Consider the following 18,966-nt stretch of genomic DNA (forward strand, 5'->3'; position numbering starts at 1 on the left):
ATTCCAAAGCATCATTCTGAATAATGGACAGTAAAGCCTGACCAATGACTGAGGTCAGGCTGATCAGCCTATAATTTACCATCTTGCGGCTCCCTCCTTTCTCAGATGGGGTGTTTATTAGCCAGTTTGCAGGCCTCTGCAATCCTCTCTGACTCAGTGATTCCTGAAAGATGGCTCCACAATCTCATGGTGTTCCCTTGAATTGGTTGCCCTTGTCCTTGTTGATGGAAATGGTTTTATATTTGGAATTTGCTGTCTAAGGATCTCTGATGAATTTCTACAGAGCATCTTGTAGATTGTACTCATTGCTGCTGCTGAGTATCAGAGGTAGAGGGAGCGGATACATGTGGTGTGGTACCAGTCGTGTGGACTGCTTCATTCCAGCTGATATCAAGGTTCCTATGTGTTGTCAGAACTGAGCCCTTCCAAGTTAGTGAGGAGTATTTTATCGGACATCTGTCCTGCAGAAACTTTGGGGAATCAGGAGATTAGATTCCCGACAGTGTGGAAACAGGCCCTTCAGCCCAACAAGTCCACACCGCCCCTTAGAGCATCCCACCTAGACCCATCCCCCTATAACCCACACACCCCTAAACACTATGGGCAATTTCGCATGGCCGATCCACATAGCCTGCACATCTTTGGACTGTGGGAGGAAACCAAGGCATCCAGAGGAAACCCACGCAGACATGGGGAGAATGTGCAATCTCCACACAGACAGTTGCCCGAGGCTGGAATCAAACCCAGGTCCTGGTGCTGTGAGGCTGCAGTGCTAACCACTGAGCCACCGGGCCAAAGATGAGTAACTCATAGACTGATAGATTCATACAATACGGCAACTGTCCCTTCTGCCCAACCAGTTCATGCCAACCATATTCACAGACTAAGCTAGATTCACTTCTCTGTGCTGGCACATTTCCTTCCAAAACTTTCATTCGAGGACTTGTGCAAATGTCTTTTAAACATTGTTATTCTACATGTATCTATAACTTCCTCTGACAGTTCATTCTACACAGTAACCACTCTCTGCATAATAAAATCTGTCCTTCATGTCATTCTTAATCTTTCAACTCAACACCTTAAACATATGAAACCTAGCTTCGAAATCCCAAACCCTAGAGATAAGACCCTTGTCATTCACCTTATCTATACCCCTCATGACTTTATGCCTCAGTAAGGTCATCCCTCAATTTCATACGTTCCACTGAAAAAACTCACAGTCTTTTCAGTTTATTTTGTAAATCCAGTCTTCCATTCTGGCAACATAGAACATAGACCATAGAACACAGAATAGTACAGCTCAGAACAGGCCCTTCAGCCCACGATGTTGTGCCGACCATTGATCCTCATGTATGCTCCCTCAAATTTCTGTGACCATATGCATGTCCAGCAGTCTCTTATATGTCCCCAATGACCTTGCTTCCACAACTGCTGCTGGCAACGCATTCCATGCTCTTACAACTCTCTGTGTAAAGAACCCACCTCTGACATCCCCTCTATACTTTCCTCCAACCAGCTTAAAACTATGACCCCTCGTGTTTGCCATTTCTGCCCTGGGAAATAGTCTCTGGCTATCAACTCAATCTATGCCTCTCATTATCTTGTATACCTCAGTTAGGTCCCCTCTCTTCCTCCTTTTCTCCCAGGAAAAGAGTCCGAGCTCAGTCAACCTCTCTTCATAAGATAAGCCCTCCAGTCCAGGCAGCATCCTGGTAAACCTCCTCTGAACCCTCTCCAAAGCATCCACATCTTTCCTATAATAGGGTGACCAGAACTGGACGCAGTATTCCAAGTGCGGTCTAACCAAAGTTTTATAGAGCTGCAACAAGATCTCACGACTCTTAAACTCAATCCCCCTGTTAATGAAAGCCAAAACACCATGTGCTTTCTTAACAACCCTGTCCACTTGGGTGGCCATTTTAAGGGATCTATGTATCTGCACACCAAGATCCCTCTGTTCCTCCACACTGCCAAGAATCCTATCCTTAATCCTGTACTCAGCTTTCAAATTCGACCTTCCAAAATGCATCACCTCGCATTTATCCAGGTTGAACTCCATCTGCCACCTCTCAGCCCATCTCTGCATCCTGTCAATGTCCCGCTGCAGCCTACAACAGCCCTCTATACTGTCAACGACACCTCCAACCTTTGTGTCGTCTGCAAACTTGCTGACCCATCCTTCAATCCCCTCATCCAAGTCATTAATAAAAATTACAAACAGTAGAGGCCCAAGGACAGAGCCCTGTGGAACAACACTCACCACTGACTTCCAGGCAGAATATTTTCCTTCTACTACCACTCGCTGTCTTCTGTTGGCCAGACAATTCTGTATCCAGGCGGCTAAGTTCCCCTGTATCCCATTCCTCCTGACCTTCTGAATGAGCCTACCATGGTGAACCTTATCAAATGCCTTACTGAAGTTCATATAAACCACATCCACAGCTCGACCGTCATCAACTTTTCTAGTCACATCCTCAAAGTACTCGATAAGTTTTGTGAGGCATGACCTGCCCCTCACAAAGCCATGTTGACTGCATTTAATCAAGCCATGCTCTTCCAGATGGTCATAAATCCTATCCCTCAGAATCCTTTCAAACACCTTGCAGACGACAGACGTGAGACTTACTGGTCTGTAATTGCCGGGCATTTCCCTATTCATCCTGATATATCTTTTCTGAACCACCTCCAGTTTACAAATTTCCTTCATTTGACAAGTGAGCAGATCTGCACAGAGTACTCCAGACAATGCCTCATCAATCTCCTGTGCAATCTCATCAAGTCATTCTAATTCTGATACTCAAAGGTCTGAACAATGAAGGCAAGCATGCTGAACACCTCCTTAACCATCCTGTGACACAAATTTCAAAGAATTATACCCCTGAATCCCTAGGTATCTCCGTTTTACACCTCACAGTGCCCTACCATTAATTATTAAATTCTGTCATTGTTGGTATTCACAAAATGCGAACCCTCACAATGAGCCAAATTAAACTCCCCCTGCCAGTCCTCAGCCCATTCAATCAGTTGATTAAGACCTCTTTGAAGTTTTATATAACAATTTTATCTGTCTACTACGCTAACAATTTAGGTGGCATCTGCAAATTTACTGGAAATGCCTTCTACATTCTCGCTTAATTCACTAACTAAATGACAAACAAAAGTGGACCCAGTACCAATCCCTGTGGAACACCACTAGCCACAGGCGTCCAGAATGAAAACAATCACAACTGCAAAATTCCAGCCTCTGAACTTTTCTCATATTTATTGCATTTATATGGCTGCTCCAGTTGAGCTTCTGGTCAATGGTAAGCTCCAGGATGTTGATAGTGGGTGACTTAAGTGTTAATACAGCCTTTGAACATCAAGGGGTAACATTTCAGCACATTTCTGGATATTGTTGATGCCATGTTGCATTTGAACACGGACTGCTTTGGTAACTGGCGAGGCACAAATGGTACTGAATGTTGTGCAGTCGCTTGTATCAAACCATCCTGAGGAACTCCAGCAGAGACATTCCAGACCTGAGATGACTGACCTCCAGCATGCACAGCCATCTCCCTTTGTGTCAGGTATGTCTCCATTTCATTGTATCACATACAAGAACACCTTCAAACAGTTGAAAAATGTCACATTTACTACACTGCAAAAAAAGTGAAGAGCAAAGTAAAGGAAAAGCTCCATAAAATATGCTGAAGAAGACTCATTTTGGACGTGAACTATGAACTCTGTTTCTCCACAAGTGCACCACATCTGCTGAGCATCTTGAATATTCCCAGTCTTTGTCAAAGAAAAGCTTCATTGGCTTCTGGGAACAAATAAGGACCTTTGCCTTTTGGACAGGATCCTTTTATATTCAATGAGTGATTATTGTAGATTTGTCACTTATACTGAAACTGGATATCAATTGAACCATGCCTAGCATGTTGTTCCAATAATGCACTACTCTATCACTTTGTAATTGATGCTCTTCCTGGTCAATGATTCCACCGTTCTCTACTTAGGACTGCCACCACTTCCCAGATGTAGAGGCTCCATTACATGCCTTTTTTAAATCTGTTTCAGTTGTGCAAAGCAGAGAATCCTAGAATCACGCAGCTCAAACTCCCTGGGGTGTACTGTGATGGTCTTTTGCCCAGTTGCAAGTATTGCAGCTTCATCTTCAAAATGCCTACCACCTGCTCCACGATGCCTCTGATTGAAGAAAGCCCTGCATTGTGCCTGTACTCACATCCCAAAATGAGGTAGTGGAGGTGGAGTCATCAGCTATGGTAGAAGGTTACCCCGATCTCACCATCATCATCATCTTATCAGGTATGCACCCCTTCATAACTTAGGATAGACCTTCATACAGTGGTCTGACAAGGAAACTTATTCTGATGACTTCATGCTGTGTAAATGCAGCTACAGATCAGAAGTGCTGTACAACTAATGGGAGCTTACCCTCCAACCCACAACTTCTAAATAAACTGAAAAGTAGAGTTGTGTTTGAATGTCCATGAAATGATTTCCAAGCCATTGTGCAGACCATGGGTTTTCTTTGTGGATTATGTTCTGCAAGTGCCACTTTTAAGGTCATCTGCTGTCACGCAACTTCACACAGATGACAAAGTTTAATCTTCAATGATCAATGCCATGGTCAAGAATACTTGTGAAAAGAACTTATACCCCAGCAAATTAAAACAATGTGTTTTACATGCAGGTTACGATAAATACAGATAACTTCAATCTATACAATGTTTAATGCAAGATGTGTGCATCAGACATGTTTCACCTTGGTTATAGCCAAGTGGTGACTTATTTCCTACACAAAAGATCAGAAGTTGCTCGTGAAGTTTATCAGGTCGGATAGCACCTGTGGAAAGAAAGCAGAGTTAACACTTCAAGGCCCGTGACTCTTCAGAATACTTCTGATGAAGATCTGGCCAACTTGAAATGTTGGTGTTGCTTTCTTCTCATCAATTTTGCCAGACCTTGTGAGTTTTGCTGGAAATTTCTGTTTTTGTTGCAGACCTCCAGTAATCCAAAGTGCCTGGTTTTATTTAAGTTAGTACCTAACTTTTCTGAACAAACTCATTCCTTTTGCAGAAATTGTTCCTACAACAAAGCTCAAACAGATCTTCTTCCAAATGCAATGAAGATCAGTCTAATTGATGGTATTTCCCTGTAGCAAACAAAAAGAAAATTAATTCATCAGTGTTCTAAACGTGAAGCAAGATTCAGCAATTCAATAGGAATTATTTTTGATTGCAAACCATGCAGTATGAAAATGAATTTTGTTGTCACTCCAGGAGCTGCTCTCTCATAGCTTCCAGCTCCAGAGAAACTGACACAAATTACTAACCCACCCATAAACACAGATCAAAGCCCACTTGCCACCAGTTCAATATCCAAATGATATTGAGTTATTTCAAACTGAGGTAGTTTAAGTTGAGTTGTGTAGATAGTCATTGAAAGGGCAATTCATCGCACAAGTAAAAAAAAACTGAAAGAAATAGTTCAGTAAAACCTATAGAATATGATCAAGTAGGGAATTCTGTCTTATATTTGAGTTATTGTAAAATGTTGTTGGCAGGAATGAATAGGATTACAATTTTACGATATGCTATGAAATCTATGAAATTGTGATTACATATAAATAGTTTGGTTAAAATGAGTTGAAAGTTCATAATTCATGCAATTGCCACTTGAAAGGTCTCAGATTGTTCACAAGTAGAACCTGTACTTTCAGGCCTAAGAAAAAATATTTAATCATGCCAGAACTACTGTGGTCACAACTATTTTTCACTTCAGTTGCACATTTACAGTTACATTTTCACTTCGCGTGAGCATGGAAGGTAATTGAGGTCACACTTGGCCCAGCCTAGTCACAGCCTGTAATGAACGAATTCTCAGACCCTACATGTTCCCTTCATCCAGGTGCCCCTTATCAATCTTCTCAGTGCTGAGATTCCAGCTGTTCCCACACACGTATTTGTCCTCAGAACATCATCAGCTAACATGATCATCTGAGCTGTAGCCCCAATGCTCAGTCACACCAACTACCATTGCTGCACTCTCTTCCTGTAAAAGCCAGGATGGCAGTGACCATCATTAACAACAGAAACTCCTCCCATTCATTAGCCCACAGACAACGGTAATGATGTCATCACACAATATTCTCTTCTATTCCCCAAGAAACTTTCAACTATTAGTTTTCACAGAATATATCAAGCACCACATTGAATGTTATTCATGTCTCTGCATGCGAGAACATTTGAGGCAAAGAATCTCAATAACTCTGTGTTAAATGAGCCACCCCATTACTTTAAAATATTGTCAACAAATTCTAGATTCTTCTATAAGATAAAACATCATTTGAACGTCTACCCTCGTAAATAAAACCTCAGGACTTTATCTTATGCAATAAATTCATCTCTTACTCTTCTAAATTTCAAAGACTACATCTCTTGCCTGCACAACCTTTCCCTGTAACACAACTTGCCCTTTCCATATATTAGACTGACACCCCATCCATGAATCAGTGCTGGAGACCAAGTATTGTAGAAACTAAAGTGGCCAAATCTGATTCGGCACATGGATCTGAGAGGATTGTTCCCAGAGTAGTGAAGAAATAGTCAAGTACTAGAGATCGTGGATGCACTGGGAGCAAACTTCCAAGGCTCCAAATTCTGGGAAAGTACCAGCAGACTGAAAAATTGACAATGAATTGCATTCATTCATAGGAGAAGAACACAAAAAACAGGGAACCACAGATCACTCAGCTTAACATCTATTGTGGAAAATATTTTAGAGTCTAATACACATGATGTAAGAGCATTTTTAGATATGGTCGAGTAGTGTTAGCATTTTTCATGAAGAAAAAATCATTGACAAATTTATCATAATTCCCTGAATAAATTAGTATAATGTCTTTGGGCTTTGAGAAGACGCTTGATAAGGTATTAATGATTTTATTGTTTTTCTACCTCTCTCCCATGGCAAGTTTAATTATTCATTTACTTATTGATTTATTTATTTTCTCTCTGCTGTCTGAAATCAATTTTGGTTTCTCAATGGTCTACAAATTATTTTAAACCCTCCCAAAAACAAGGATGAATGGTGCAGCGTGTACATTGATCCGACCATGAACAGGCCCCTACAATTTGAACCTTCCCTTTCCCATTAGTTAGTTTGAAAATATTACACAATATGTGTGCAACCTCATCCCGCTGATTTGCCACCTGCATTGATGGAGTTCACACTTCCCCAGATATTTAAGGGCTGAGGCAAAAATGCATGATTCATTTAAAATAAGCAACAGCATGGACTCATCAGAGATATCTTCAGGATAATGTTTCATACCTAGTTTCCTCTTGAGAAGGTGGTGGCGATGGTGGCAGGTTTCTTTTGATGTTCATGGACAAGTTGAGAGTGTATTTGCCTTACATCACTAACTTTGAGCAGCTTTATGCGGTTCCTATGCACTGGGTCCCCTCCCAAAGTGGTGCAGATGGGAGGGGGAGCACTTTAGAATCAATCAGCATGGCAATAAATGTAGGAATTATACTGCAAACAATTATTCATCCCCTTTTACAGACATGGGAGGGTGAGATGCTATTGCTGCCTCCGTAAACATCTCCTTCACATTGATACCCAATCTCTGAGAGTTTTCACTTTTTTGGTTTATTAAGTACTTTGATAAATAATGTAAGTGGATGTTTCATCATGCTCTTGAATTCTTCTCGGAACTTGGATTGAGTCACTCCATAAATAAATGAGTTTGTGCAGCAATTTAAACTGAGCAGCATAACCGCAAATTCAGCTAAAACATACAAAGAATCATTGGAATATTCAGGAATAATTCCCAAAAAGTTGTAAAAGCAGAAGTCTATAATATACACAAGCCACAAAAGAATGAAGCTGCCAGATATGGTGAAGAGTAAAATCACAGACTTCCTTCTGCTGTCCATCTCTGGGTCTTGGTGTTTCTCTCCATCACGATGACCCCTCAGTCCCTTACGGACTTGACTCATGATGAAAATGTATCGAACAGTCAGAGCATTGAGCAACAAAATTAAAACATATGGAAGCAATGGTGTGAATATCTTCTCAAACCAGTCAAATGCTATCCAGCTGGGATCAGTGTAGTAGCTTTCTTTCTCATTACAAAACCAGGAAACATTGTTAATTACTTCCCCAGCTTCAAATATAAAGTAGAAAGGAATGTCTTTCAAACAGATCAAAATGCAAGTTGTTGTTAGAACCACAGTTGCAATTTTCCCAGTACAATATTTTGTTCTCAGCTTCTGGCAACAAATGGCCACAAATCGATCAAAGGAGAAAGTGACGGTGAACCAGACTGAACATTCTGTGGCTGCATAAAGCATGACCATGATAACACTACAGACAGGTGTGATGTTCAGGAAAGACACTGTGAAATAATAAGAATTAATCTTCCGCAATATGATACCATTGACGATAACCATTAAATCTGCCAGTGCCATGAACACCAGATAGCGAACGGTGCAGGATGAGAGGCCACATCTTCCACGTGAAAGGATCACAATTGCCACTAAATTAACTGTAAGATACAATGTAGAACATACAATAATGGAGAGTGAGGAAGAGAGGTGTATCTGTGAGGATCAGAATGGAACTGTCAGAAAATATTGCATAAATGTATCAAAAAATCATCACATATGTAAACATTAAACAGATGACAATTGTTTTTGTGATTGAGGGTTACAGATATACAAGCTTAAGTCACAAAATAATTCAACTACATCATTAAGAAAATCAAACAAGGCATGAAGAGTGATCTGTAGAGGAAATAAAGTGAAAATCAACATTTACAATAAGATGATACAAGACAATTGATGAAATTTGCACAATTATGATCTCTATCGGTAAATGGAATTTTGAACAGCAAAACATGTTGTAAAACCTTTCACACAGAAACGCAAAGGTTTAGGTTAGACAAAATAGAAGACTGAACAAAGCCTGAATGTTTTTCTGGGGTGGTCAGAGAGAAGGTTCGCCCAGCTGTGGGATAGTCTAGTGGGAGAGATTGTCATCACAAGACTGGTGTTAAATAAATCTGGTTTACAGGAAGGACAAACATCTTTAAGTCGAGAATGGTTAACATGTGAATGTTTCTTTAGCTTTTAGTAGTTGTGGTGAATATGACAGAATTAGGGAAGAAACAATTAAGTAAAGATATACAGGAGGATACAGTCGAACATTCTCATAATTTGGCCAAGTAAAGAGGGATAAGAGAAATTTCATGTTGAGTATAAGTACTATCACTAACTAAATTACCCGTTCCAATGCTGGGAATTAAACACCATTCGAGGTAACTTGAATATCAATGAACCTCAGTTATCAGTTTTTTTAATCATTGCAGATATTACTTTTTATTACTTATTGAAGCAATTCATATTCATTTCATTACTAATGGTTTAACAACAATGCCAATTACAATGCTCGGACTGGTCTCTGTTTTTAAATCAATGACTGACCTACATCAATGCAATTCAATTACATGTAGCTTGCTGTAAAGGGAAATAATATCAAAAGCTTGGTATATTTTACGCCTGCTCAGCCTCTGAAACAATAAGAAATAACTGCTCCATCAAATATGAATCAGTTAGCCAAGTGGATGATTCAATCGCTATCCTGAGCTTTCTAACCTCGATAACGAGCACATCATAATTTAAAATTTCAATCAAGATGCAATACTTTCAGGACAATGTTGAAATAAAGTTATCATTTCGCATGATAACAATGACAGTGTTTGCGTTAACCATGCTCAAGATAAAAATATATCATTGCCCAGGTGATCTGAATCTTATTTGAATTTGCTGCTATTTCTATGTTAGTAATTTGTCACCATTTGTTGTTGCAGATCAAGTTCTGTTAAATCTATAATAATCAATTTAGGACAACACAATATTTGTCAAACTGCTAAAGTATTTCCGTTGGCTATCTTTCATATTCATAAAGACAGGAACCACTCCATTGATTGCACCAATCTGTTACCTGAATTAATCACATGAAATTGAAGCAGCTTGCTCCACTACAGTCAGTGAAACATTTCTGAGCATTATTCCACAATGACAGATCCCCTCAGTGATATACTGTCACTGACATCGAGTGTATTCTACAGTATTACTCCCAGAAATATCCATTTGTGTACAATGTCTGTAAGTTTCATTCTGCATCCCTCTGCGTACAGTATCTCATTCAAGGCAATAATGCGACAATCCAGAGAGCCAAGAGTTACACGCATCTAAATGTCTATTATAGTAAAGGATTAAAAATGCAAGTATAATTCAGAATGCTTGAATGATAATGTGATATCATTGATCAATGTCTCCAAAAAAGGAAGGAGACAAAAAGCAGTAACTACAGGCCGGTTAGCTTAACTTTGGTAGTGGGGAAAATGCTTGAATCTATCATGAAGGAAGAAATAGAAAGACATTTGGATGTAAATTTTCCCATTGGGAACACCCAACATGGGCTAATGAAGGGTAGGTGAAGTTTAACTAACTTGGTGGACTTCTTTGAGGACATTACTTGCATGGTGTGCAATGGGGAACCTGTGGATGTGATGTAACTGGGTTTCCAGAAGGCATTTGACAAGGTGCCACACCAAACACTGCTACATAAGATAAATTTCCATGGTATTACAGGTAATGTATTGGCAAAGACAGAGGACTAGTTGATCAGAAGAAAGCAAACAGTCAGGTTGAATGTGTGTTTTGCTGCTTAGCGGTCAGTGGCTAGTGGTGTGCCTCAGGGATCAGTGTCGGGACCGCAATTGTTTACAATTTACATCAATGATTTGGAGCTGGGGACTAAGTGTGGTGTGTCAAAATTTGCAGATGACACTGAGGTGAGTGGAAGAGCAAACTGTGCAGAAGACACTGAAAGTCTCCAGAGAGATTTTAATAGTCTAAGTGATTGGGCAATGGTCTGGCAGATGGAGTACAATGTTGATAAGTGCGAGGTCATCCATTTTGGGAGGAGTAACAGGAAAATGGATTACATTTTAAATGGTAAAAAAGTTGCAGCAAGCTGCTGTGGAGAGGGACTTGAGTGTCCTTGTGCATAAATCACTAAAATTAGGATTGCAAGTGCAGCAGGTAATTAAAAAGGCAAATGGAATTTTGTCTGCCATTGCTCGAGGGATGGAGTTTAAAAACAGGGAGGCCTTTCTACGGCTCTACAGGGTCCTAGCGAGGCCACACCTGGAGTACTGTGTGCAGTTTTGGTCTCCTTACTTGAGAAGAGATTTACAAGCACTGGAGGGGGTGGAGAGGGGATTCATGCAGTTGATTCCAGAGATGAGAGGATTGTATTATAAGGAAGGACTGAGTAACTGGGATTGTACTCATTAGAATTCAGAAGCTTGAGGGAGGATCTTATAGAAACATATAGGATTATGAAGGGAACAGAAAAGGTGGAGACAGGGAGGTTGTGTCCGCTAGCAGGTGAAACTAGGATGAGAGGGCATCACCTTAATATAAGGGGAATCAGATGTAGGACTGAGGTCAGGAGGAACTTCTTCACACAAAGGGTTGTGAATCTGTGGAATTCCCTGCCCAGTGAAGCGGTTGAAGATAACTCACTGAATGTTTTTAAGGCAAGACTAGATAAATCTTTGAACACTAAAGGAATTAAGGGTTATGGTGAGTGGGCAGGTTAGTGGAGCTGAGTCTCAATGATCAGCTGTGATCTTATTAAATGGTGGGGCAGGCTCGAGGGGAAAGATGGCCTACTCTTTCCCCGAGTTCTTTTGTCCTTATAACAGTCACAACAAGGTCACACAACATGATCAGAAACCAGACAGATTTAGACAACATCGATGGTCATAATCACTTACCAGGGACACCAATTACAGCAAGAAATGTGTAATACAGTTTCATTAGGCTGTGAAATGTTTCCATATTCTTCAAATTCTCATTTGTGAAGTGATATCATCTGTAACATCACAGGCAGTCTCGACAATCTAAATCCTCAGGTGATGCCAGAACAGAGGCTTTAATTTATACTCTATTGTATCCCCATGAGGTACTAGAGTATCATTCAACTTTGCTGTGCTTAGAAAAAAAATGTTAGAAAATATGTTACAAAGTTTGCGTTAACTCCCTGTTGTGACAGAATGCAGCAAGAATCAAGATTGAATTGTAGAGATGTTAGCAATGATTAATTTTAATCACAATTACCAAATGGAAATGGGGAATTTCATTGACCAGAATTTTTTTCTTTTAATTAATCAAACACAGTCAGGTCCATCCCTCGATCTCACACTGTTCAATAGATCACTTGATTCTGCTGTGTTCTCTCAGTGAATGAAGTCAAAATTTGGAGTGTTCTCTGAGGACTCATGTACTGCAGTCCTGAATTGGACTGCTCTTTTTAACTGTGGTTATTTGGTTTAATAATTGTTGTGTGTGATGCGTGTCTTCAATCTGGTCTAGATCCTCAGAGTGATTCAGAGAGATTATCTCATGAACACCATCCATCTAAGGATTCCCCACACTGATGTCTGATTCAGCTCTGCACAGTATTCCACAGTATAATTTTATCATTCAGTGCACCCTCATCTCTATTTATTTTAGCACCTCAAATTTATGTAGCTTCCCTAATTAATGCAGCACTCGAAGGATGAGGAGAGAAGACAACTCAACATTTCGAATTACAAGTTTTGCAGACAAAGTGTAAAAGGTGCTGACATTTGCATTGTTGATTCATTAAGAATTCGTAATTGGGCATGCTAATATGTGGATGATCAAATCAGACCATATGGTTTAAACTGAGGATATAAATTCAAAAACAACTCGAATGATAGTACATTACAAAACTCCAAATAATTGGAAACAAGTAAAAGAATAAAGTAGGTTGGTAGGTCTCCAATAGATGTAAAAACAATGAGACAATCTGGGATTTCAATTCCCTTAATACTAACTGGGAGTGAAATAGCATGAAAGTCAAAGAATGGGCTGAAATCTGAAACTGGATACAGCTGAATGTCTGCTAGCTGTTACATGTTAATCTAATAAGAAAGGAGATAACAAATGATTTGATCTAGTGCGAATAAATTTGCAGCTGCAGTGGGTATAAATGAATGAACCTGTTTCAAAGTGATGATGTAATGACAGATGTAATGACATTGCAATTGAGTAATGGTGACCACAAAGACATCAGCAAAGGGCTGGTTGGGATTGATTGGGAGGCAAGCCAAGCAGGGAAGACAGTGAAGCAGCAATGGCAGATATTTCTGGTGCTCATTCAGGAAACACAATCAACATTAATCCCAAGGAAGAAGGAACACATTATGGGGAGGGCAAGGCAGCTGTGGTTGTCAGGGGAAGTCAAGGACTTCACCAAGGAAAGGCAAGAGCATATAATGTGGTGAAGACTGGTGGGAAACCAAAGGATTGGGAAGCATTTTCAAACCAGCAGAGAATAATTAATAAAAATAATAAGGAGAATATGAAATATGTATGCAATATAGTAATTAATATTTAAAAATTGCAAGTGGTTTTTGTTAAGATTGATTTTTTAGAATGATTTTAGATATGAATTTAATGATTTTAACCCAACGGCAGTGAACGATTGGCGGAATTTCCAAGTCAGGCTCGTGTTTCCATGTGCCAACTGCTCTCATCCTTCTAGATGGCACTAAACCTGTGTTTGAAAGATGATGCTGAAGGAACCTTGGTGAACATGTGCAATATATTATCTTGCATTCTGCTCTGACTTGGATGGTATCAAACTTTTCTTGACTATTGTTTGAGCTGCACACATCCTTCTAGACAACAATTATTACACAAATCTCTTCAATCCTCCTTGCTATTACCTCAAATTTCAATTAACATGGTTCAGCATGACCTTTCTTTCACAAGACCATGCTAACTTTCCCTGATTATGCTGTGCCTATTTAAGTGAAAGTTATTTAATCTCTCAATATTGATTTCAGCATCTTGCCCACCACTAAGGTCAGACTAGCCAACATATAAATATTTGGCCTGTCCCTTGCTTTACACTGTTTGGATAAGAGTGTCCTATTCTCTGGTACCTCACCTATATCTAATAAGGATTGCAAAATGTCTCTTCAACCTTTCCTGACATTAACATTCTATGATACAATCTATCTGAAACTGGTTATTTTGTCAATTTCAAGGGTTTCAGTTTCACTTTTTCTTTTGTTATATTTCTGTTCCCTTCCATGTTGATGCAAACTCTACCTGAATCGTGATCATCATTTCCAAAATCGTCACCCACTCTGACATTATCCCCATTCACAGCTTTATTTTCTGCGCTTAAATTTAGAATTGGAGCCTCTCATGTTGATTTTTTATGTGCTGGCTAAAAATAGTATCGTCATTGCAATTCAACAACTCTGTTCCCTCTCTGCGTTTTGAGCTGTGTGGATCTCAGTATTTGAGTAGTTGATCCTTAACTGGAACCACTTTCTTGTTTTAGCACTCCTAAAGTTGTCTATATATTTGGCCATGTAACACTCTCCGACTATTTGGGATCAATAGTTAAAAAAGGGTTTCTGAGCATAACCTGGCATCATTTAATGTTTGATATAACAAGGTGTAGAGTTGGATGAACACAGCAGGACAAGCAGCATCAGAGGAGCAGGAAGGCTGATGTTTCAGGCCTAGACCTTTCTTTCTGAAGCAAGGTCCTGGTCCGAAATGTCAACCTTCCTGCTTCTCTGATGCTGCTTCGCGTGCTGTGTTCCTCTAGCTTGACACCTTGTTATCTCCGATTCTCCAGCATCTGCAGCTCCGACTATCTCTGAATCTTTTGATGTTTCTTTTAGTATATCAACCTTCCTCACTGCTGTGATTGATTGTCCACTTTTTAATTCAGTTGTAGGCCAGCATTTATTGACTGTCTGTAGCTGCCACTCGAGAAGGTGGTGGTAAGCTGCCTTCTTGAACCACTGCAGTCCATATGCTGTAGCCAGACTCGTAATGCTATTAGGGAGGGTATTCCAGAAATTTGACTCAGCAATGATGAAAGAATGGTGATATATTTCCAAGTCAGGATGATGAGTGGCTTGGAGTGACTGAAAGGTGTTGCTGTTGCCATGTATCTGCTGCCCTTGTCCTTCTCCACTGAAGTGGTCATGGGTTCAGAATGTGCAATTTAAGTACCTTCAGTGAATGTCTGCACTCTGCTGCTACTGGAGTAGCTGATATTTTTTGTGGATGTCTTGCTATCCGCAGGTTTCTTTGTCCTGGTCTCAAGCTACTTGTGTGTTGTTGCAGCAAATGGTGAATATTCCATCGCACTCCTGACTTATACTTTGTAGATAGTGGATAGGATTTGGGAAGTCAGGAGGTGAGTTGCTTATTGCAAAATTCCTAACCTCTGACCTGTTCTTTTAGCCATTGTAGTTTCATGGCAACTCCAGTTTGAAATCAATGGCAACTTCCTGAACGTTGATGATGGAGAATCAGTGATGGTAATGCCATTGAATATTTAGAGGTGGTGGTTAGATTGTCTCTATTGGAGACAGTCAGTGTCTAACATTTGTGAGGTGCAAATGTTACTTGTCACTAAGTCAGCCCAAACCAGACATTTGCCAACTTTGCTCATTTGAACATGGACTGCTTCAGTATCTAAGGAGTCAGGGATGTACATTGGTGAATGTCCCCACTTCTGACCTTATGTTGAATCAACTGAAGATAGTTGGGCCTAGGACATTACCCTAATGAGCTTTAGCAGAGATGTCCCGGAGCTGAGATGACTGACCTCCAACAACCACAATCATCTTCTTTTGTGCCAGGTGTGAACCTAACCATTTAAGTGTATAAAAAATTACAACGTTTATCTTGGTTCCCCCAAAGATATCTATATAACTCGAGGAACTTGCTTTTGTTCTTTGCATGTCTAATCTAAGAGTTGATTTCTCACGTGGTAGTTGTCAGGCATAGTTTGTGAAGTTGAGTTCAAAAATATTAACACAAAAACAGAAACGGCTTGGCAAACTAAGCAGGTCTGGCAGCATTTGTGGGTAGAGAAAGCCAAGTTAATGTTTCGGGTCCAGTAACCTTCTTCAGAAAAGGTAAATGTTGTTTAAACAGTCTGAATCTTTACCTAATCCAGTTGACAAGTGACAAGTGTCAGGGATTGGCAATCCTTTTATTTATTGCCTCGTAAGTTCTTTTGATCTTACAGAAGTCCTGTGGCGGCATGGTTCACATGCATTTTTAAACCCATGTTAGCTAGTTGGCACTTTGAAAGTAGACCTCAGCAATTATTTGAAACAAAGTTTGAAAACACTCTGAAGAAGGGTCACTGGACTTAAAATTTCACCTCTGCTTTCTCTCCACTGGTGCTGCCAGGCAAGCTGAGACTCACCAGCTGTGTTTTTTTTGTTTGTTTTCATTTCAGATTTCCAACATCCGCAGTTTTATTTTATTGAAAAATATGGAAATCGGTCTGAAGCATTTAGCAAATGGTTTACTGAATAACTGAGATTGAGCTAGAAGCTGAATCTATGTTTCATTTTGAACAAATCTTGATGGAATCCATTTAAGTATGGGAAGTTACCCGCAGACACATTTGTGGCAATCCTCCTCGACCTTCGAGGTTCAATGATTGCCATCACATCACATTTATCAAGGCCTGAGGCAAACCCAATTCAAAGGAGAATCTGGTCGATTACATGTACAGAGACCAAACAGGCACCTCAAAGGATATACAGATGAAGAGCTGACAAAATGGTATTTAAGGAGATTGATGTGAGGGGATTGTGTTTCACCAGGGATTAGAATGGATGCCTCTGTGAGATGTCGCATAAATGCCTGGCACTAAGCTTGAAATGTGGCTCTGCTTTATCAGTGGACATGAAAGTCAGCGCAACACTGAATGATTTTGCCAGTGTGTCAATTTACTCTACGAGTGGTGGCATGCACAACATGTTACTGTTTATTGCAAGGTCCTGCATTCACCAGTTGAGTGAGGCAATATTTGGTGGGGGCTTGGATTTCATGGACTTTGATATGGCAGATGTGAGGATGGGCAAGATGGTTTCTTGGTTTCCCAAAGAGTTTTGCGGCTATTAATACAAGACATTTTGCATTGAAGGCAGCACCACACTTCAGTTTATCAACACAAAGTCTTTGCTGTCATAATTTTGCATGATACATATTTGTGATTGCAGATAACTGGGAAAATATAGAACATAGAAGCAAGGTAGGCCATTAAAACTTTCAAACATGCTCTACTTTTCGTCAAGATCATGCTGATCATTCAAATCAATATCCAGTTCCTACTTTGCTTCCATATCATTGATCCCCTTAGCTGAGTCCAATGGCTTTATCAAATGCCTTCTTGAAATCATTTAATGCTTTAGCATTGACTGGTTTCTGTAGCAGAGAATTCCATTGGCTCACCACTCTCTAGTTGAAAAATAATTATCCTCATCTCAGGCCTCAAAAAGTGCACAATTAAGTTATATTGGCAATAATTGCTCCACTGGAATTCACAACATGGATCTGAGGTAACAAGAAACACCCATTGTCAAAGGATATTCCCCCACTCCATTAAACTGGTCCCTGAACTTTGACTGAGTTATCCCACAAATTAATGCATTTGTGTAACAAATAAATTCATCAGCATAAATTTGGCCATTGGAAGTTACATAAATAAACATTGCAATGTGTAGTGTAAGTTCCTGTAACGACATAATGTAAGAAATCGAAAATGCATAGAAGTCAAAGATGTCTCAAGCTATCAGATATGGTGAGTAAAACCTCAGATAGCAGAAAATGCTGCAAATGTCAATTTTGTTTCCTTCTGTACAGATACAGTCAGATCTATTGAATTTCTCCAGCCCTTTGCATTTATTTCAGATCTCTGGCATTTGTAATATCTTGGTATATTTTATTGAAATCATAGCTGTCCTTCTGCTCCCCAACTCCTCATCACTGCAATGCTCTCTCTTCTCTGAATCCGCTGTCCTTCTAGACGAGGCTGGCACTCAAATGTTAGGAGTGTTGAGCAACAGAATAAAAGCATGCTGGAGGAGTGAAATAAAAACCTAATTAAATCCCCTAAATGCCACCCATCGGGAATCAGGATAATAGCTATGTTTGAAATTACAAAAATAGGAAACATTGTCAATTATTTCTCCAGCTTCAACTATAAAATAGAAGGGAATAGAATAGAGTGGGTTTTTTTAATAGAATGCTGTCTGTGGCTAATATCACAGCTGCCTATTTCTTACTGCAATTTTTGTTTTTAGGCTTTAACCACACATTACCACAAATTGATCAAAGCTGAAACAGAATATGATACACATTCTTTAATACCACTGATTAAATATCATGGGAAAACATCGTAGTATGATGACAGATGAGCCATGAAATGAGTGACTGGGTCAAGACACTCCTGTGCCAATGTTCACTGTTCTTAGAGACCCATGCTTGGAGGACTGTGAGAAGTGGATGTCATATCTTAGGAATTATACATTTCCCTTGAAGGGAGTACAATGCGGGTTTACAAGAATGATATCTGGATTTCAGGGATTAGGTTATGAAGTGAGGTTATGAAGTGAAACTAGCCTGTTTTCTCTAGAATTTAGCAAATTAAGGGTGATATGGTCAAAATCTTCAAGACATTAACAGGAAAAAAACATGGTAGATTCTAGAACTGGGAAGCATGGATGGACAATCAGGCCTAGATTATTCAGAGGAAATTTTATGGAAGCACTTCTACATATGAAGAGTAGGTGCTTGTAACTCCCTTCCACAAATGACAGTAGATGCTAGATCAGTTCTTAATTTTGAATCTGAGATTGAGGAATATTGGCCAAAGGCATATAAGGGGAATTATTTCACAGATTAGCCATGATCTCATCAAATGTTGGAATAGGCTTGAGAGGCTGAATGCTCCGTTCCTGTTCCTACATTCAGTGACCATGTGCCACAGGACTTTGACATTACTCCGCTCACTTCC

This window comes from Stegostoma tigrinum, chromosome 34 (assembly GCF_030684315.1).
Source record: "Stegostoma tigrinum isolate sSteTig4 chromosome 34, sSteTig4.hap1, whole genome shotgun sequence".
NCBI lineage: Eukaryota > Metazoa > Chordata > Chondrichthyes > Orectolobiformes > Stegostomatidae > Stegostoma > Stegostoma tigrinum.